General features: G+C 40.5%; 1 protein-coding gene across 2 annotated transcripts in view; it reads right to left on the bottom strand.

Moving 5' to 3' along the window:
- The window catches only part of LOC140736113 (phosphatidate phosphatase LPIN2-like), an 81,098-nt gene that overhangs the window by 53,660 nt on the left and 4,838 nt on the right, over window positions 1-22,600 (bottom strand). Inside the window, exon 1 of one of the 2 annotated variants that reach the window (XM_073061895.1) lies at window positions 8,539-8,649. The exons of the other annotated variant lie outside the window; for it this stretch is intronic. The gene's annotated coding sequence lies outside the window, so the exon portion shown is untranslated. Of the gene's footprint in view, window positions 1-8,538; window positions 8,650-22,600 lie in introns of those variants that run through there. 2 annotated transcript variants of the gene reach the window in all.

Below are 22,600 nucleotides of genomic sequence, written 5' to 3'. Positions count from 1 at the left end.
TGTTCAGTACATTTTCATTTTAGCCATGCAGTCAAAGCTTAAATGTTATTTCCAGGAATTAAAGTGACACTGCTGATCTCTGGTCATCACAGTAAAGTGGCTTGGGGAGAGGAACTCTGGTGTGTTACATATTAACACTATGATCTTTTAGCATATGATTAACCTCAGTATATTCTGTAACATGACCCAACATAACAAGAACAATTATTTGGCCAAATCAACTGGTCCTTCTTCACAGCCTTGAAAGCAAAGCTAATAATATAAATAATGCACTGATTATGCACAAAGCTCAGAAGAGATGCATCCACATCGTGTATAATCGCAAACTAAGCTCTGCAGCATCCTAATTGTGCCTTCTCTATGATAACCTTAGAATAACTGTTGATAATCTGAACTCACATGCACCCTAAATTAATCACCATATGATGCATGGTAAAAGCATCATATTGGAGATATGATGACAGACGGTCAAAACCTTAGACAAAGAGATCGGTCTGAAGGTGTGTATTTAAACCTTTGATAATGCACTTGTCTCCTCAAAAGAGTTATTTTAGCAGCCTATCCAGTTTGCTGTGCAAAGGACGAAAATGGGGGCTGCCAGAAATGCATCTGAATACTAAATCAAACACGGAAACTAAGAATTTTCTTTGTTGACACGCCCAATTCTGCTTATGTCTATATCAAGTTAACTGAAGAAATAAACACGACCCTGTGTAATTGCACTACATGCTTCCAAGGTAAATAGAAAACTTTACAGGACAAAAATAGATGGGCTGTGTCAGTGAGAAAGGAAAATGAGACCAACGGGTAAGAGTCAGGTAGAATCAGCATTTTCCAGTAAATCAGAACCAGTCTGTGAAACCAATTCACAACACTGAGAAAGAAATTCCTCTGCGGCAGTGAAGCAAACTAGTTGCTAAAAGGCAACAGGTAGTTAACAGAATTAGTTTCTTCTCCCCCACTGTTAATTTTAAGTACGTTGATGCACAAAATCAATTTCATTATTAGTCAACCATTTAACTGTTCAAGTATATCAGTCATACACTGAAGTCACATGAGTGTTAGACATCTGTTTCTGAGATTTTTGGTTAAATTTATTATTGGTCATAGTTTCTGTGATTTACAGGTTCCAATACATCCACACACCCTTCAATGTGGCTCAAACTCCCAACTTCTGCAGGACATCAAAAAGCAGAGTACCATATCCTCAAGAGTGTAAAGGACTGCATTACCAGCAGAGAATATAACTGATTAGGGATCGTCAGCATGGCTTTGGGCATGGTAGGTAATGTCTGACCAATCTCGAGTTTTTTTTGTGAGGTTATTAGGAAAGTAGATGAAGACAAGGCAGTGGATATTATGTATGTGGACTTTAGCAAAGCCTTTGACTAGTTCTCATATGAGAGACTGGTTCAGAATGGTCAGTGATTTCTCATTCAGGATGAAGTAGTAAACTGGATTCAACAGTGGTAGTAGATGGCTGTCTCAATGACTGGAGACCCGTGATTGAAGGTGTCCCTCAGGGATTGGTGCTGGGCTGGTTGTTACTTGTCAGAGCTATATTAATGAGTGGGATGTGGTAAACCAAGATGGGGGCACAGTGGATGCCAAGGAAGGCTATCAAAGCTTGAAGCTGGATCTGAACCAGCTTGCAAAGTGGGCTGAAAAATGGTAGATGAAATTTAATGCAGACAACTGTGAGATGCAGCACTTCACTTTACCCAGTGAAAGGCAGAACACTGAAGAGTGCAAAGGAACAAACGGTGATCTACGGTCATATGCTGCAAGTGTAGCAGACAGTACAATGCAGGGCTGCTGGGAAATATCAGACAATGTTGAACATGGAACAGATCATAAGGTACGAACCATCATCTATGGGACAGAAGGCCATCACTGTTAAAGAAAGTTTTCCTGAGCATTCAATATTGCATGTGCCAACGTAACTTCATGGATTTTTTCCCCAAATAGGACTGGAATTAAATTCTAGAGAATGCAGCTTACTATTTCAGGTTGGCACTGCAGGGTAACGGTTAGTGTAATGCTATTAGATCACCAGCAATCAGAAGATCGGGATTCAAATCCAACTGCTGTTTGTAAGGAGTTTAAAGCATACGAGTTAGTGTTAGTAAACTGTGACTGTGCTATGTTGGCACCGGAAGTATGACAACATTTGTGGCTTCCCCCAGATGATTGCAAACAGTGATACAAACGATACATTTTACTCTATGTTTTGATGTACATGTGACATACAAAGCTAATTTTTATCTTTTACTTCATAAATTTAAGGCAGCATGCCATGTCAATACAAGACAGACAGACATAGCTTATTGATCCCGAGGGAAACTGGGTTTCGTTACAGCAGCACCACCAAGAATAGTGAAGAAATATAGCAATATAAAACCATAAATAATTAAATAATAATAAGTTAATCATGCCAAGTGGAAAAAATAAGTCCAGGACCAGCCTATTGGCTCAGGGTGTCTGACACTCCGAGGGAGAAGTGGTAAAGTTTGATGGCCACAGGTAGGAATGACTTTCTATGACACTTAGTGTTACATCTCGGTGGAATGAGTCTCTGGCTGAATGTACTCCTGTGCCTAACCAGTACATGATGGAGTGGATGGGAGTCGGTGTCCAAGATGGCATGCAACTCGGACAGCATCCTCTTTTCAGACACTACCGTCAGAGAGTCCAATTCCACCCCCACAACATCACTGGCCTTAAAAATGAGTTTGTTGATTCTATTGGTGTCTGCTACCCTCAGCCTGCTGCCCCAGCACACAACAGCAAACAAGATAGCACTGGCCACCACACCACCACCACAGACTCGTAGACTTTACATTTAGCTCTTTCAATATTAAACTAAGATACAATAATTTTCCAGAGAATTCATCCCATCTCAAGTCAACAGCTTCTAAGTTTGCAAATTCATTTGAAACTCCAAATTTTGGCCAAAACGCATCTTGCATTTGGTTTCTAGCTCTTTACTGGAAATCCAACTACACATTAAATAAACTTTCGAAACTCAACATTTACAAGAACAAGGACAGGATTGCAATTTCAGTTCTTCATACAAAATATCAAATAAAGGCCTTAATCATTACCTGAATGACCCAATAATGTGGCAAAAACAACAGTTTCAAATTCTCAGAAGTTCAGAAAGCTAAGTTATTAACATAGATTTTGCATGGAAACAGACTTAAATCATAAATCTATTTTCTGGAATTTATGTATACAGAGGAAGTACAATGACAAAGTAGGTAGTGTTGAACTGCCTTTATTAGTTCACTTCTACGTTATACAAAAAAATAAAATTCCAGTTATATTTTAAACTCATGAAACTAGAAGTGCATCGTGGTTAAGTTGTGAATTTATCCCTGATCTCACTGAAAGTCCAGTGACAGGAGATGCCATAGTAGACCTAACATTGGAAATTACCTTTCAATCCGAAAACAGTTAGGGGACAGTGACTACAACTCCTTAAGTGTTCAGATAGCTCTCGATAATAAAAAAATATGGATCTAGCAGAAGAATATTAAATTATAAATGAAATTACAAATTAAATTAAATTACAAAAATTAAATTTCAAGAGGAATAGTGTATAAGAGTAAGGAGGTGTTGATGAAGCTCTATGGGGCACTGGTGAGACCTCATTTGGAATACTGTGTGCAGTTTTGGGCCCCCTATCTTAGAAGGGATGTACTGACGTTGGAGAGAGTTCAGAGAAGATTTACGAGGATGATTCCTGGAATGCAGGGGCTAACATATGAAGAGCGTTTGTCAGCTCTTGGACTGTATTCATTAGAGTATAGAAGAATGAGAGCGGATTTAATAGAAACATTTCGAATGTTGAAAGGGTTGAACAGAGTAGATGTGGAAAGGATGTTTCCCCTTGGTGGGTGAGTCCAGGACATGAGGCCACAGTCTTAGAGTTAGAGGGTACCCATTTAAAACAGAGATGAGGAGAAATTTTTTTTAGCCAGAGGGTCGTGGATTTATGGAATTCGTTGCCACATGCAGCTGTGGAGGCCCGATCATTGAGGGTGTTTAAGGAAGAGATTGATAGGTATCTAATTAGTCAGGGTATCAAGGGATATGGGGAAAAAGCCAGAAATTGGAACTAGATGGGAGAATAGTTTAGCTCATGGTGGAGTGGCGGAGCAGACTCGTTGGGCTGAATGGCCTACTTCTGCTCCTTTGTCTTGTCTTGTGAAGTATTAGACAGGAACTAGGAAGTGTTAACTGGGGAGAGTCGTCTGTGGGCAAATTCACACCTGACACTTGGAGGGTGTTTAAAAACCAACAGCACAGAATGCAGGACAGATATGTTCCAGCAAGAAAGGTCAGCAATGGGGAGGTAACGGAACTTTGGACATTGAGAGAAGTGGTGAATATAGTCAACAAGAAAAAGGAAGTAAACACAAGGTTTAGAAAGCTAAAAGCAAATTGAGCCCCTAAAGGTTATAAAATAGCTAGGAAAAAACACAAAATAGTAATTAGAAGAGCCAGGAATGGCCTTGAAAGGCCTTGGCATACAAAATTAAAGAGAATCCTAAGGCATTCTCAAATATACATCACTTGCAAGAGGAAAAGTGTAGGACCACTGAAGGAGGAACATGTGCTTAAAGGCAGAAGATTTGGACAAAGTTCCAAATTAGTACATTGCATAGATATTTACTAAGGAGAAGGATGCAGAAGATAGTGAGATCAGTGTGGAATGTGCTAATATGCCAGGGAACTGATAACGAAGGGTGATACTGTCAGGGCGTGTGGAATTGTGATTTCAAATACAGTTTACTCAGCAAGGCAACTTTGCTTGTCGAAAAAGACAAGAAAATCTGCAGATGCTGGAAATCTAAGCAACACACACAAAATGCTAGAGGAACTCAGCAGGTCAGGCAGCATCTATGGAAAAGAGAAGACAGTCGAAATTTCGGGCCGAGACCGACTTTGCTTGTCAGTGGCTTTCTTCTTTTCCAGTGGGTCAACATGCAGTTCCACCTCCTCGTTGGTGCGTCTCGAACAGCTTTAGTTGACTAACAGAATTCTCAAGAAGAATTTGAGTAAACCGGCCTTTAGAAAGCATGTTGAGAGGACTCTTTCGAGATGTTCTCATTTCCAGATGGGAGGGAAAGAACAAGGAAAAAGTGCTCCCACAGGGTTGGTTGTCAGGCATTCCTGCTATAAATGTAGGTTTTGTGGTTAAGGCTTCCCAGACCCAATCAGATCAACATAACCTCAGGAACATAAATCACTGAGAATGAATTTGTTTTAAATTTTAACTCCCAGGCTTGATGGTAGTCCCCTGGCAATGGGAGGTGACCCTGGCATCTTAATTGATATTGAGGATGATGATCTTTTAGCATTTCTGGCAAGACTGCAATTTTTTTCTAATTCAAATTTTACTAATTTTATTGCATTCGATGTTTGACCACCAGGTGGTTTTAATGTTCTTTGTAACAGAAATATGTTTCTGGAGGGGGTAGTCTTAATTATTTAAAATCTTTTAGTTTGTTTCTTAACAGTAATGGCAGTTTTGGTAATATTTTTAAGGGAAAAAAAGTTTTACTGATAATGTTAATAATCATAATGAGCATAACTGTCATGGTGCTAATGTTTAATAGCTATTCCATTCATATTAATGGTGTTGTTAATGGCACAGAATTAGGGTCTTGTGATGATGGTAATGCAGTGGTATTCAGACAAGTAGATACTGTTATTAATGTAGAATCCCAACAGGATTTTAATTTTATTATTATGTATCCTAGTCAGAATTTTATTTGTAATTTATGTAATGAGAGTTTTATGGTTTTTAATGTTTTAAGAAGCAGTTTAGTAGGGCACTCAAGTGCAATAAATTAGGTGAATGTCACCTAATTGCTTGTCACTATTCTAAATGTGCTGCTTCCCTTAGTTTGAACAGGCCAATCTGCAATAAGGGTGCAGCCCACTCAAAGCACGTGGATTCTGGCTCTTCAATCACTCCGAATGTAACACATCTTTCCATTCAAAGACTGGCCTGGACCAGCACGAACCCCACATGCACTAAGCTCTGCGGAACTCAGAGAGCAACCATTATTGACATTATTAACCCTTTCAGTCGAGCAGAAGTCCAGTAGGAAAGGTAGTTCATTGGAAGAACGTAACTCGTTGGTAAGAAAAACATTAACGTTTTGATTGCTAGTGAGCTTGGCTCCAAGATAACAAAGTGCGTTTCTGACAAAAGGTGAATAGTAGAGTTTTGAACCTTAAAGAGAACAGAGTGTTAAGAATAGACAGGAAGATGTAGAGGTTATTACCATCCATAATGATGTTGACGTGAATATAAATGATGGGAATGTGTTGATAACGTTATACATTCCATTACTAGTTGAGATAATGATTTTTTTTATTACGTTTATTATTTAGAGAAACAGCACAGTAGCAGCCCCTTCCAGCGCAATGAGCCCATGTGCCGAATTACACCAAATGTGATCAAGTAACCTACTAACCCATACACCTTTGGCATATGCAAGGAAATCAGAGTAGCCAGAAGAAACCCACATGGTCAGAGAAAACATACACCCTACAGACAGCAGCAGAACCGAACCGAATCAGGCACTGTAATAACGTTACACTAATCTCTACACTACTATGGCACCCCAAATGTGAACCTTGTCCTACCACTAAAAAGCTCACCTGACCTGCTGAGCAGAATTTTGTTTTTCTTTGATTTCTTGCTTATTTCATTATTTTTAATGCCCATATTTTAGAAAATGATTTTAATAGTTTTAGTGGAGATGAAATATCCGTTGCTCAACTTTAAGGAAGGCAAACACTCTTCTACCCAAGGGAGATCCTGGAGCCAAGATGAAAAGTTTTAGAAGTTCAAAGGAGGGTCACGGTCTTCTTATTGGCTAAAATACGAAGATTCTAGAAGGATAATATAAAAATTAAAAAGGGGTGTAATTCCAGAAAAAAAATCACAAATCTGACAGGTTTTTGTTGTTGATTTTTCATAGCCCTTTGAATCCATCATGCAAAAGCTTATTGTTAAAACCTTGGGCTGTACATGGGGGTTTGGTACACATCTCGTGGACATCATTATAGATATGTATATAGACTCCTGGATTTTTATTGAGAATGGAGAGGCCAAGACTGGACTCATTCCTATCCCAAGGCGTAGGGAGGGGTTAAACAGGGCAGCCTGCTTTCCCCCGTTTTACTTAAGCATGAACTAAACAAAATGACCACCAACATTAGATAACAATGGGCCCACATTCCATCTCATGGTAGGAAATATATTCTGCACCACTTTCATTTTTGCAGATGCTATGGTCCTTGTGAGTGATTCTCTCTACAGCATATCCAGGAACCTCAAGATCCTGGAAAATGAGGCCACACAGGGCTTAAAGGAGCAACGCCACATTCTGTCTGTGTAGCCTCCAACCTGATGGCATGAACATCGATTTTTCCAGCTTCCAGTAATCTCTCTCCCATCCCCCTTCTCTCTTTTTCCATTCCCTATTATGATCCTCCTTTCATCCCTTCGCTTCTCATCTGCCCATGATCTCCTTCTTGTGCACCTCCTCCTTCCCTTTCTTCCATGGCCCACTGTCCTTCCTATCAGATTCTTCCTTCTTCAGCCCTTCACCTCACAGCTTCTCACTTCACCCCTCTTACTCTTTGGAAAGGCAAAGACTGACAAGAGACAGGCAGCATATGGCTTTGTGCATTAGAAAACCATGTCTCTTAGATTGAGACTGAGGGGACTGAAATAGGTAGAAGTCTTCACAAACCTTAACAAGGTTTTTGACAGGTCCTGCATGGTAGTCAGGTCTGGAAGGTTGGAATGCATGACATTCAGAGTGAGCTAGCAAACAGGATACAAAATAGTCTTGATGGTAGGAGGCAGAGGGTGGTAATGAAAAAGTTTTCAGATTGGAGGCCTGTGATTAGTTTTGACACAGGTAGGTGGTGGATTATAAATTATCAATTATTTGGTTGAGAATATAGGTGGCAGGATTAATAAGTTTGCTGATGACAACAAAATTGGTGGTAAAGCAGATGATGAAGAACCATAGATAAAGGTGACAACAGCTGGAAGACAGAATTTAAATTCCATCTACCATATACGAGTTAACTCAGACAAGTGTAAGGACGTACATTTTGGCAAGTTAAACCATGGGAGAAGAGTGCTAATAATCAGCCTTATTTGTCACATGTACCGTGCATCTAAACATACAGTGAAACATGCCATTTTGTGTCAATGCAATGTAACACAATAAATGGCAGAGCCCTGGGAAGTGTTGTTGAAAAGGGGGATCCTGGAGTACAAGCATGTAGTTTCCTACACATGGGAATACATGGATGGTGAGGAAGGTGTATGGTGCACTTGTCTTCATTGACCAAGGCATGATATACAGGAGTTGGGACATGTTACAGTTGCATAAACGTTGGTTATGCTGCACCTGGAGCACTGTGTACAATTCTGCTCACCACATTAGAGCAAAGATGTAATTAAGCTAGAGCATGCAGAAAGATTTACAAGGATGTTACCTGGAATGTGGGGCTTGAGGAATATGGAGAGATTGGTTAGGCTGAGTCCATTTTTACTGGAACAGAGGAGGTTGAGAAGTGACTTCATAGAAGTATATAAAATTATGCAAGGCATAGAAAGGATAAATAACCAGTGTCTCCTTCTCATGGAAGTGGTGTCTATAATTAAAGAGCAAAGGTTTAATATGAGAGGGTGTTTTAAGGGAGATCTGAGGGGTATATTTTTCACACAAAGATTAACTGGCATCTGGAATGACCTGCCAGAGGCAGTGGTGGAGGCAGGAACAGTAACAATATTTAAGAGGCATCTTCACGGGTACTGAGTGAGCAGGACATAAAAGCAAATGAAATTAATGCAGGTAGGTGTGATTAGTACAGATAAATATGATAGCCAGCATAAACATGATAGGCCAGAACGGGCTGTCCCTGTGTTGTACAGCTCTCACTCAAAAATAAAAGGGTTAGTATCAGTTCAGTACCTAATTTTACCTCATTTCACATACAGTACCTATAAAATATATTCACCAACCCTCCTCCCAGAAGTTTTCATGTTTTATTGTTTTACAACATTGAATAAGATGATTCCAGATGTATAAGATGATGAGAGGCATTGATCATGTGGATAGTCAGAGGCTTTTTCCCACAGCTGAAGTGGCTAACACGAGAGGGCAGAGTTTTAAGGTCCTTGGAAGTAGGTACAGAGGTGATGTCAGAGGTTAAGTTGCTTTTTTTTAAAACGCAGAGTGGTGAGTGCGTGGAATGGGCTGTCGATGACAGTGATGGAGGCCGATACAATAGGGTCTTTTAAGAGACTCCTGGATAGGTACATGGAGCTTAGAAAAATAGAGGGCTATGGGTAATCTTAGGTAATTTCTAAATAAGTACATGTTCAGCACAGCATTGTGGGCCGAAGGGCCTGTATTGTGCTGTAGGCTTTCTGTGTTTCTAAGAATGACAGTGGATTTAATTTGGATTTTCTGACACTGATCAACAGAAAAAGACTCTTTTGAGTCAAAGTGAAAACAGATTTCTACAAAGTGATCCAAATTATTTACAGATAAAAAACACAGAATAATTGATTACATAAGTATTCATCCCCTTTAATATGACAAACCAAATCATCACTGGTGCAGCCAACTGGTCTTAGCAGTCACATAATTAGTTAATTGGAGATCTACTGTGTGCAGTCAAGGTGTTTTAATTCATTGTAGTGTAAGTATACTTGGTCCAACTACTGGCAAAAACTACCATAGATTCCGTACTACAGAGCACACCTGATTAAAAGCCGCAGGCTCTAATTTTAGAAAGAAAATCAATTTTGTACTTGTACAAGCCGCACCGAATTTTAAGCCGCAGGTGTCCCACGTTGTAATATGAGATATTTACACAGAAAGATATTACACGTGAGGATTTTTTAACTTTTAATTAAATCCGTATGGTAACATAAACAAATACATATTGCAAATGCTTTTTTTCGAACCGTGCCTGTAACACGGCTACTTTTAAATATACATACGTATCGGTAACACACAAATTACGTTGCGTATACTTTTTTACTGAACAGTGCACGAACAACATTCCAATATCTCCTAACGACTGGTAAAAAAATATATACTGCAGCCTACCAGGAAAAGTTATTGATCGCCTTTAACTTAAAAGCTGCATCATCGCGCGGGTCTAATGCGCTCGCCCCCTCCTTTCCGTTTATCGCAAACCGGTATTTTCCCCACAAGACGCGGCGAAACCGGATGTGACGTCATAGCATCCCGGGATGTAGTACAGAAAACAAATATACTTAAAACACTTCTAACTTTAACTAGAAAATACTAACAAATGAATTACTAAGCGAAAATATTATAAACTAAATAACTGCCATAAAGGCAGCACAATGCTTTTCTTCGAGTGTTTTCCATTTTGATGAGGGTGAGTACAAATGACTGATTTACAATAATTTAATCGTGAAAGTGCGCTTGATTTATCGTACAATTTCATTGGACCTCTGTGAACTACTCATCAATTTTATTAGTCTACTGTTACGAGGCAAAATGTTTTTGGCGGCATGAAAAAAAAACATGCATTAGCCGCACCGTAGTAAAGGCCGCAGTGTTCAAAGCTGTTCAAAGCGTGGGAAAAAAGTAGCAGCTTATAATCCGGAATCTACAGTAGATCACAAAGACAAAAGAACACACCAAGCAACTCTGCAATAAGGTTATTGAAAAGCACAAATCAGGAATTGGATACAAGAAAATTTCTAAGTCACTGAATATCCCTTGGAGAACAGTTAAGTCAGTCATCAAGAAATGGAAAGAATATGGCACCGCTATAAATCTGCCTTCAGCAGGCAGTCCTCAACACTGAGTGACTGTGCAAGAAGGGGACTAGTGAGGGAGGCCACCAAGAGACCTATGACAACTCTGGAGGAGTTACAAGCTTCAGTAGCTGGACGCACACAACGACTGTTGCCCAAGTGCTTCATCAGACAAAGCTTTATGGGAAAGTAGCAAAGAGAAAGTCACTGTTGAAAAAATACGCACATAAAATCTCAGCTAGAGTTTGCCAGAAGGCATGTGGAAGACTCTGAAGTCAGCTGGAAGAAGGTTCTATGGTCTAATGAAACCAAAACTGAGCTTTTTGCCCATCAGACTAAATGCTATGTTTGGCATAAGCCAAACACCACACATCATCAAAAACACACAATCCCTACCATGAAGCATCATGGTGTGGGGATACTTCACTACAGCAGGCCCTGGAAGGCCTGTGAGGGTAGAGGGAAAAATGAACACAGCAAAATACGGGGAAATCCTGGGGGGAAACCTGATGCAGTCTGCAAGAAAAGTGTGACTTAGGAGAAGATTTGTTTTCCAGCAAAACAATGTTCTCAAGCATAAAGTCAAAGCTACACAACAATGGCTTAAAAACAACAACATTAATGTCCTGGAATGGCCAAGTCAGAGTCCAGACCTCAATCCAACTGAGAATTTGTGGCTGGACTTCAAAATGGCTGCTCACTCACAATCCCCCATGCAAACTGACAGCTTGAGCAGTTTTGTATAGAAGAATGTGGGAAAATTGCAGTGTCCAGTTGTGCAAAACTGATTGAGACAGGTTCACACAGAATCAAGGCTGTAATTGCTGCCAAAGGTGCATCAACTAAATATTGACTTGAAGGGGGTGATTACTTATGTTATCAATTATTTTGTGTTTTATATTTGTATTTAATTTAAATCACTTTGTAGAGATCGGTTTTCACTTTGACTTGAGTCTTTTTCTGTTGATCAGTGTCAAAAAAAAAGCCAAATTAAATTCACTGTGATTCAATGTGGTAAGACAATAAAACATGAAAATTTCCAAAGGGGTGGGGGTGAATACTTTTTATAAGTACTGTATAAAACGTGTATGCTCCATGTAAAGACAACATTAAACAATGACATTTTAAACTCAAATGGATGAAAAAAAAATCTGGGCTATCATATAACGCAGAAAATAAAGTGTTAGAAAAATATATTTTTGCCTTCGGTGGATAAATAACATTCATACTTACCAAAAGACAATATCTAGATGGCACAAGCAGATTACCTTCTGCCAATGAAGGAAACTGAAGATGAGCAAACTATGCAGCAGAAAGGAACTTTCCCTCAATAAACATATCTTACTGTTAGCATCTGAGAACTTAGCTTCCACAAACACAATTATCTCATTACTTCAAAAATAACTACTATTAACACCACCAGTCTTGTAAACAACCGCATTTATTATACACCCCACCATCTACAAACCATAAAACGCTGTACGTGCCAGGCACATCGTTTCTATCTGACAGCAAGTTCTAAAATGGGGCTTGCTTTTAAGCACATGCAAATAAGATCACTGCACACTTTTACTTTCAAAATGAACAGACTTGCTGAGCATGACATTTAAGCAATTTTAAAGAATTTGTAGGATAGTCTTATCGTCACTCATTACCCAGGACGTGCTCTTTCCATTGCTACCATCAGGGAGAAGGTGCAGGAGCCTGAAAGAACACACAATGGTTCAAGAATAGCTTCTTCCCCTCTGCCATCAGATTTCTGAATGGACAATGAACCCATGAACACTACCTCACTTTTTCCTTCCTCTTTTTGCACTACTTATTCAATTTAACTTTTAAAATATGTATATATTCACACCTACTGTAATTTAGTTTTTGTTAAGTATTGCAATGTACTGCTGCCGCATAACAACAAATTTCATGACATCTGCCAATTATATTAATCCTGATTCTGATTGTCTTAGAGACAACTGTTTTATAACAGGGATAAAACAATTAGATCTAAGCAGAATATTGCTATATTTTCCAAGCAATGATTGCAATAACTATTCATTCTAGAATTGACTAAGCTGCAATAATGTGTTTTCCCTGTATTGGTCATATCCAGGATTTCCTAAAAACAATTCATGAAATTGCATAATGTATTTTATTTGTAAATTTCAAACCATATAGCTATAATTTCACTGATAACGCTGGACACAAAGATTTTGCTTCCGAAGTACTTTTGGGTGCATCTTACGGATTTTGGGCTGCTGATCATGAAAGTCACCAAGGAATTTCCCTATTATGCACCATTATTTTGGAATCATCTATATTTGTTATTTCAATTCATATTTCAAGTCAATTGAAATGTTGCCCACAATGTAAGCTGAAAAGATCTCAATCTTGTCCAGGCATACCTGGGCATGCTTGGGAAGAGCGGATGCTGCACGACAGGACAGGTTTTAGGAATCCGCATTAAGGATTTCAATATTTGAGTCAGAATAACTGATGCCAAAATTAGGGAAGGCATCTAATCACAAACAAGAGAAAATCTGCAGATGCTAGAAATCCAAGCAACACACACAAAATGCTGGAGGAACTCAGCAGGTCAAGCAGCATCTATGGAAAAAAGTACAGTCGACTTTTCAGGCTGAGACCTTTTGGTAGGACTGGAGAAGGGTCCTGGCCCAAAACACCAATTGTACTTTTTTCCCCATAGATGCTCCCTGGCCTGCTGAGCTCCTCCAGAATTTTGTATATGTTGCTTGTTATTAAGGAGGACATTTTTGTTGGTCCACAAATCAAACAAGTCATTAATGAGAGGCAATTTGAAGAACTTCTAGTGAGACTGGAGAAAATCACATGGAAGGCATTCGAGGATGTTAATGAATTTTTTCTTGGCAACTATAGAGCACCAAACTACTTGCAGCTGGTTGACAACATGCTTCAAGCATACAAAACCATGAATTGCAACATGGCACTAAAGATTCATTTTCTGCATTCCCATTTAGACTTCTTCCCTACAAATCTTGGTACTGTCAGTGATGAGCGTGGTGAAAGGTTTCACCAGGACATTCTGGTCTTGGAGAAATGGTATCAATGTAACTAGAATCCATAAATGCTGCGTGATTATCGTTGGACACTTAAGCAAGAAGCTTCACTAAGGACAAACAAAATAATCAACAGAACATTTTTAGCTTAGTTGAAAGTGTCAGCATTGTTATGCAGTTATATTCAATAAAAGGTCATTTCTTCTTTCTCCAAATTCCTATGTGATACAGGTATTCTGAAATTATATTTGTGTTCAGCTTCAAGCAGTCTATCATAAACACTGTGGAAGCAACTCTTTCAAAAAAAATTTCCAGTGTAATAAGACCATAAGACATATGAGCATAATTAGGCCATTCAGCCCATCAAGACTGTTCCATCATGGCTAATCTACTATCCCTCTCAATCCTATTCTCCTGCCTTCTCCCTGTGACCTTTGATGCCCTTACTAATCAAGAACCTATCAACCTCCAATTTAAATATACTCGTGACTTAGCTTCCACGGCAATCTGTGGCAATGATTCCACAGATTCACCACCCTCTGGCTAAAGAAATACCTCCTCATCTCTGTTCTAAAGGAACATCCTTGTATTCTGAGGTCAATTAAGATTCCAGAAGCTCAAATTAGATGTGGTGAGAGAGGAAAGGGTGCATCAGAGCTGATAAAAATAAGATTTTAAGATGGACATGAAAGGTCATGTCAAATTGAAGAAATAGCATAACAAATACAATTTCAGCTGCCAATGTGCTAAAACATCTGACAAAATTACAGGATTTGGAAATAAATGATGAAATATTTTGGGCTCAAATGTTAATGCACCTTTAATTTGTAGACAAGTTAACATCTGATTCGGCATCAATAATATGAGTTAGAAAAAGGTGCTTTGATATATCCTGAGGAAATTATAGTAAAATCTCTCTTTCTAATTATTTGAAATTATCTCATGTTTAATTATCATTTCTCTTAGGAAAGTGTATGGTCATGGACTTTGGTAGAAGGATTAACAGCATACAGTTTTCTAAATGGGGAGAAAATTGCAGTCTGACCACTGTCTTATTAAAGCCTTGGCATTACATCCTTGCTTTTCTACAAATCCTTTTGAAATGAATGCTAACATTGTATTTGCTTCCTTAAAACCAACTCATCCCACTGCTGACTGTAAGGAATTTGTACGTTTTCCCGTAACCGCGTGGGTTTCCTCTGGGTACTCCAGTTCCCTCCCACAGTCCAAAGATGTACAGTTGGCTGGTTATTTGGTCATAGTAAACTGTCCCATGATTGGGCTGGGATTGAGTCGGGGGACTGCTGGGCAGTGTGGCTCAAGAGGCCTATTCTGCGCTGAATCTCAATAAATAAATAAAAACACACGCAAGTTAACCTTCAGGGAATCCTGCATGAGGGCTCCCAAGTCCCTTTGCCCCTCTAATTTTTGAATTTTCTCCCCGTTTAGAAAACAATGTATGCCTTTATTCATTCTACCAATGTGCATGACCATACACTTTCCTAAGAGAAAAATACTTTGTTTTAGTAGTTTTAGGCCCCTTATTTAAGAAAGGATATACTGGCATCAGAGAGAGTCTAGAGGAAGATTAAAAGAATGATCCCAAGAATAAAAGGATTAGGATCTCTTGATGGATCTCGGCCTGTACGCACTTAAGTTTGGAAGAATGAAGGGAGAGCTCATTGAAACCTATCAAATATTGAAATACCAAAGTAGATGCACAAGACACACTCATTAGTATTAACTACTGATCATTCCTCACACAAAGCTCCAAATGAAAAAGCAGGAAAGACTTAAACTTGCACTGCAACTGCAGTGTCACTGGCTTTGCTGCTGTTTAAGACCATTTTCAAATGGAGATTATTAGTATGAACTGATCAGCCATGTCCAGCACTAAAAATACTGAACTGCTATGATCAAAATGTAAATGTAATCTGAATCAGGTAAGTGACAGCTCAGAGTCCAATTTTTTCTCTGTTAACATTTGTTATCATCTGTACCTGCTTCCTACTACCAACTCAAGTTTTCCTCACTTTCTAAGTTGTGAAAAATTATTTCTTGTTTTCACAAAAAAAATGAACAAATCTGACACTCAAATACTACAGAATGAGAAAAATCCACTGGCACTATGGAGGCTATACTGGTCCACATTGATCTAAAAATTGGGAGCAAATCTCATTTTATAATAAACAGAATTAGAAATAGGCCACTCAGCCCCTCAAGACTGCTCTGTCATTCCATAGGATAGTGATATGACTGCACCTTTTAACCCTTTTTTCCCCCATGTACTCTTGGTAACCTTTTAATCTGTCAAAAGTCTAACCTTGCCTGAAAACGTTGAAAAGCCCTCCTTTGACTGTGCTTTAAGAAAGATTTCCAAAGACTCAAAGGCCTCAGAGAATAAAACCTTTAGTTTGAGATTCTCCCAGAAAATGAAACATCCTTTCCACATCTACCTATTCAAGTCCCCTCAGTATCTATTATAGTTCAGTCATCTCTCGCCTTCTAAAGTCCAGCAAATGAAATTCCAGCATTTCCCATCTATCCTCATGGAGAAACCTGTCCATTCTACTAGCCTTATATGAACTACTTCCATCACATTTACAATCTTCCTTAAGGAAAGAAATACTGTAAAAAGTACTTCAAATACAATCTCACCAATACCCTTTGTAGACAACAACTACCACCCTATTTTTGTACTCATCTTCCCTCACAAATAATCATACTTTGCTTGCCTTCCTAACTAATTGCTGCATCTGCATAGTAGACTCGTGAATATGTGCACAAAGATCTCTCTGCATCTCAAGAACTCTGCAATCACTCACCAAAATGAACAATCTCATATTTTCCCCATATCCTTTCCCATTCAATTAATGTATCTATATCCTGCCGTAGCTCAGTAAATCCTCTTCATAATTTTCTTTCCCAGCTGTATACACAGCAAATTTACCTTCATCCAAATCCTCAACAAGCTGAAGCCACAGCACCATTCCATCCATCAGACATTGACACAACTCCAATGGCTTTTGAGGTTTTTTCTTCCACTTACTATCAGCTTTCTTGGTTCCATCACATTGAGGCATTAAGAAAGAAAGTCAGTCAGCGGCTCCAATTGTTAGGAGTTTAATGCGCTTTGGTATGTCAACAAACACTCTCGCAAATTTATACAGAGGCACGGTGGAGAGCATTCTGATTGGTTGCATCACAGCCTGGTATGGAGGCTCCAATGAAAAGGATCATTAAAGGGTGCAGACCTCAGCCAGCTCCATCATAAGCACAACCCTCTCCACCATCTTCAGGGGATGATAGTCAAGTCACTTTTATTATCATTTCGACCATAACTGCTGGTACAGTACATAGTGAAAATGAGACAATGTTTTTCAGGACCATGGTTTTACATGACACATTACAAAAACTAGACTGAACTACCATTAAAAAAAACAGAAAAAAAACACACACAACTACACTAGACTACAGACCTACCCAGGACTGCATAAAGTGCACAAAAGAGTGCAGGCATTACAATAAATAAGAAACAGGACAATAGGGCAGTAAGGTGTCAGGCTAGGCACTGGGTATTGAGGAGTCTGATAGCTTGGGGGAAGAAACTGTTACATAGTCTTGTCGTGAGAGCCCGAATGCTTCGGTGCCTTTTCCCAGACGGCAGGAGGGAGAAGAGGTTGTATGAGGGCTGCATGGGGTCCTTCATAATGCTGTTTCCTTTGCGGATGCAGCGTGTAGTATAACTGTCGGTGATGCCAGGAAGAGAGACCCCGATGATCTTCTCAGCTGACCTCTATCTGCTGCAGGGTATGGCGATCCGAGATGGTACAATTTCCGAACTTGGCAGTGATGCAGCTGCTCAGGATGCTCTCAATACAACCCCTGTAGAATGTGATGAGAATGGGGGGTGGGAGATGGACTTTCCTCAGCCTTCGCAGAAAGTAGAGACGCTGCTGGGCTTTCTTTGCTATGGAGCTGGTGTTGAGGGACCAGATGAGATTCTCCGCCAGGTGAACACCAAGAAATTTGGTGCTCTTAACGATCTCTACCGAGAAGCCATCGATGTTCAGCGGGGAATGGTTGCTCCGTGCCCTCCTGAAGTCAACAACCATCTCTTTTGTTTTGTTCACACTCAGAGACAGGTTGTTGGCTCTGCACCAGTCCGTTAGCCGCTGCACCTCCTCTCTGTAAGCTGACTCGTCGTTCTTGCTGATGAGACCCTCCACGGTCGTGTCATCGGCGAACTTGATGATGTGGTTCGAGCTGCAACAGCACAGCATAGTCGTGGGTCTGCAGAGTGAACAGCAATGGACTGAGCACACAGCCGTGGGGGGCCCCCGTGCTCAGTGTGATGGTGTTGGAGATGCTGCTCCTGATCCGGATGGACTGAGGTCTCCCAGTCAAGAAGTCTAGGATCCAGTTGCAGAGGAAGGTGTTCAGGCCCAGTAGGCTCAGCTTTCCAATCAGTTTCTGAGGGATGATTGTGCTGAATGCTGAACTGAAGTCTATGAACAGCATCCAAACTTATGTGTCTTTTTTGTCCAGGTGGGTTAGGGCCAGTTGGAGGGTGGTGGCAATGGCGTCATCTGTTGAGCGGTTGGGACGGTACGCAAACTGCAGGGGGTCCAGTGAGGGGGGCAGCAGGGTCTTAATATGCCTCATGATGAGCCTCTCGAAACACTTCATGACGATGGATGTGAGTGCAACGGGACTGTAGTCATTTAGGTAGGACACTGAAGACTTCTTCGGCACGGGGACGATGGTGGCAGCCTTGAAGCACATTGGAACGACGGTGCTGCTCAGGGAGTTGTTGAAGATGTCAGTGAGAACATCTGCTAGCTGGTCTGCACATCCTCTGAGCACTCTACCAGGAATGTTGTCTGGTCCAGCAGCCTTCCGTGGGTTGACCCTGCACAGGGTTCTTCTCACATCGGCCATGGTGAGACACAGCACCTGGTCATTTGAAGGAGGGGTGGACTTCCTCGCCGCCACGTCATTTTCTGCCTCAAAACAGGCATATAAGTTATTCAGCGCATCTGGGAGGGAGGCATCACCTGCACAGTCAGGTGATGTTGTCCTGTAATTGGTGATGTCCTGGATGCCCTTCCACATGCGCCGTGTGTCGCCGTTGTCCTGGAAGTGGCTGTGGATTCGCTGGGCGTGTGCACGCTTTGCCTCCTTGATGGCTCGGGACAGTTTGGCCCTTGCTGTTGTTAGGGCTGCCTTGTCGCTTGCTCTGAAGGTGGAGTCGCGGGTCCTCAGCAGCGCACGCACCTCCGCGGTCATCCATGGCTTCTGGTTAGCACATATAGTGATGGTCTTGGGCAGAGTAACATCATCAATGCACTTGCTGATGTAGCTGGTCACTGATGCCGTGCACTCCTCTAAGTTGGTAGAGTCGCCATCGGTTGCAGCCTCCCCGAACATGTGCCAGTCAGTGTGCTCAAAGCAGTCTTGAAGAGCAGAGATGGCTCCTGCTGGCCAGGTTTTCACCTGCTTCTGGACTGGTCTGGAGCGCCTGACAAGCGGTCTGTATGCTGGGATTAGCATAACAAAGATGTGGTCTGAGTAACCAAGGCGGGGGCGGGGCTCTGCCTGGTACACGTCGGGGATGTTTGTGTAAACCAGGTCCAACGCGTTCTCCCCCCTCGTTGCAAAGTCCACATACTGATGGAATTTGGGGAGCACTGACTTAAGGTTTTGCGTGGTTAAAGTCACCGGCGACAATAAACAATCCATCAGAGTGTGCGTTCTGCATTTCGCTAATAGCCCCGTACAGTTCACAGAGCGCCTCCTTAGCATTAGCGCTGGGGGGAATGTAGACACCGAATATATAAACAGAGGTGAATGCCCGTGGCAAACAAAATGGTCTGCATCTAACAGCCACAGACTCCACTTGTGATGAGCAGTGTCTGGAAACCAGCAGAGTTCTTACACCATTACGTGTTGATGTAAATACACACACCAGCACTGCGAGTCTTATCGGAGGAGAGCTGCATCCCTGTCTGCTCGAAACAAGGCGAGCCCGTCTAGCTGAAGAGCGATGTCCGAAATTCCCTCAGTGAGCCACGTCTCTGTAAAGATGTACGCACAACAAACTCTGTACTCCCGCCGAGCATTTTGTCGGAGTCGGATGTAGTCCAATTTATTGTCCAGGGAGCGGACACTGGAGAGCAGATTCAAGAAGGCAGCATCCATCATTAAGGACCCTCATAATCCAGGACGTGCCTCATTAGGAAAATATATTTTTAACCAAGTATCAACGTCTTAGGTAAGGACTTACATGATGTAACCTACAAAGTTATCAACTATAAAGTGAATTTGATCCAGTATCTCAGTTGTGAACAAAACCTTGAAAAAGTACTTAGCCCACACAACTATTTTCACATTTTACTGCCTCATTTTCTAAATTTAAAATATATTGAAGTAGGATTTTTTGAGCTAATCTACAAAACATTGTGCATGTCAAATCAAAAGAAAAAACTCCAAAACCTATTAACAATTAACTACAAATTAAAAACCAAAATTGAGACTGAAAAAGTGTAATTACCACACTAACTTTCCTCAGGTGTAATACATTGCCTTACCAACTCACCCAATTTATTGATGATGAAGACCGGATAATCACCTGTTTTCAATTAATAAGAAACCCCCCTCTCTCTACAAGGCCCAACTGTATTGTAGATTTTCAACAGGCCAAACCAAAATGAAGACAAAAGAGCATTCAAGACAAGACGGAAATGATAATAGAGAAACACAAATCTGGGGAAGGGTACAAGACTACTCAAAGGAATTGAACATACCTCAGAGCTCAGTGCAGTTCTTCATGAAAAAGTGGAAAAAATATTAAACCACAGCCACACTGCCTAGGTCAGGCCATCCCTCTAGACGGTCGCCGAGAATGACACTTGTAAGAGGCAACTGTGATACCAACAGTCACTCTGAATGAGCTGCAGAAGTCAGTGGCTGTGACTGGAGATGAAGTTCATAGTCCCAAAATCTCTAAGGCTTTGTACAAAAAGGATATTTATGGAAGAGTGGTAAGAAAGAAGCCCTGGCTTAAAAAAAACATATCCCTGCCTGTAAAGACTTTGCAAAGCGTCACTTAGAATATACTGTAGAGATGGGAAAGAAGGTTTTATGGTCAGATGAGACTGAAGTGGAACTTTTTGGCCTCAACACTAAGCAGTACATGTGGCATAAATCTAATACTGCACATGAGCCAGGTAACAGCATCCCTACTGTATGGTGGAGGTCGCATCATTCTTTGGGGATGCTTTTCAGCAGCAGGGACTGGAAATCTGGTCAGGATGGATGGGAAGATAAATGCTTGTAAATACAGAGAGATCCTGGATTTTTAAAAATTTGCTAGCCTCTGCCAGAAAGCTTAAACTGGGGAGGCAGTTCGTCTTTCAGCAGGTCAATGACCCAAAGCACACTGCCACAGCAAACATGGAGTGGCTTCAAGTGAAGAAAACTGATGTCCTTGAGTGGTCCAGTCAGAATCCTGACCTTAACCTGACCTCAAGATTGTTATCCACTGCCACTCCCCAATTAACCTGGTACAACTTGAGCAATTTTAAGAGGAATGGGCAAATCTTGCTCCATCATGTTGTGCAAAGCTAATAGAGACTTACCCAAAAAGACTGCTGGCTGTAATTACCAGCAGTGAGAGATGGTTCAACTAAGTACTGAGCAAAGGGGGATGAATACTTATGAACTGCTAACATTTCAGTTTTTGAATTTTAGTTTTTCCTGATTTACTGTTTTCCCTGTTTTGGGGCTTTACTGTGAGAAAAAGGACCATGTGATTCACAAATAAAAATTTGCAGTTAAATTGATCAAAATCCCTGGTTGTAATACTCATTTATGTGAACAAAGGGTTGGGGGCTGAATACTTTTACAAGACATTGTAAGTGGTCACAATGAGCTCTGTCCAGAAGCACTTTGTATTTGGTATTGGAAGGGTTGGCTGAACAGACAAAAAAAAGATGAGTAGTTGTGGATAAAAGGCCTCAGATTACATCCAACAAATAGTCTGAAAAAGCCACAATATGTCTATGTTGGCCTCAGCCAGTAATGGCCATTGATCTGTACTGTAAATTTCTATTTTTATAACAGCCTTAGGTAATTTTGTAAAGTATAACTTAAAACGATATATTCACCTAATCACTTTCACACAAAAGCTTAACTAGTGATAGAAGGAAGCAGATTTTCAAATCACTTTCTTAAAAAATTAACTGTTAATTGCCTGGAAATGGAGCTTTGCATAATGTACAAAGAAGGTCTGTGCTGATGGGGAAAAGAGGGCAGACACTATTTGGGAGTGTGCAAATCAAACAGGTAATTATTTACAAACCAGGTGTGTTGTTGAGGCCAAAAACTAAACTAGTCCAGACTAAAGTCTGTACTTTTTACAGAAAACAGGCATGGAGATACTACCAAGACCCACATCACCAATGCAAAAAAAACCTACATAGAAAAGTTATGATGCTGTTTCATCAATGTGAACAGCTACAGCTGTAGCAGTATCATTTGTTCCAGGAAAATCAGACCAATAGCAAGGAAAATCATTGCAATTAGCAAATTTCCCAATCGTTAGATTTTTAATGCAGCAATTTTAATTCCCCATGGATTTCTCTCATGCAGAAATGAAACAACTATAACCAGTGACCGGAACACAAAATAAGTTTCATTCATTATTAAAAATATGGTAAGC

This window comes from Hemitrygon akajei, chromosome 11, assembly GCF_048418815.1.
Source record: "Hemitrygon akajei chromosome 11, sHemAka1.3, whole genome shotgun sequence".
Lineage (NCBI taxonomy): Eukaryota > Metazoa > Chordata > Chondrichthyes > Myliobatiformes > Dasyatidae > Hemitrygon > Hemitrygon akajei.
This window is presented reverse-complemented; position numbering and strand designations above follow the sequence as displayed.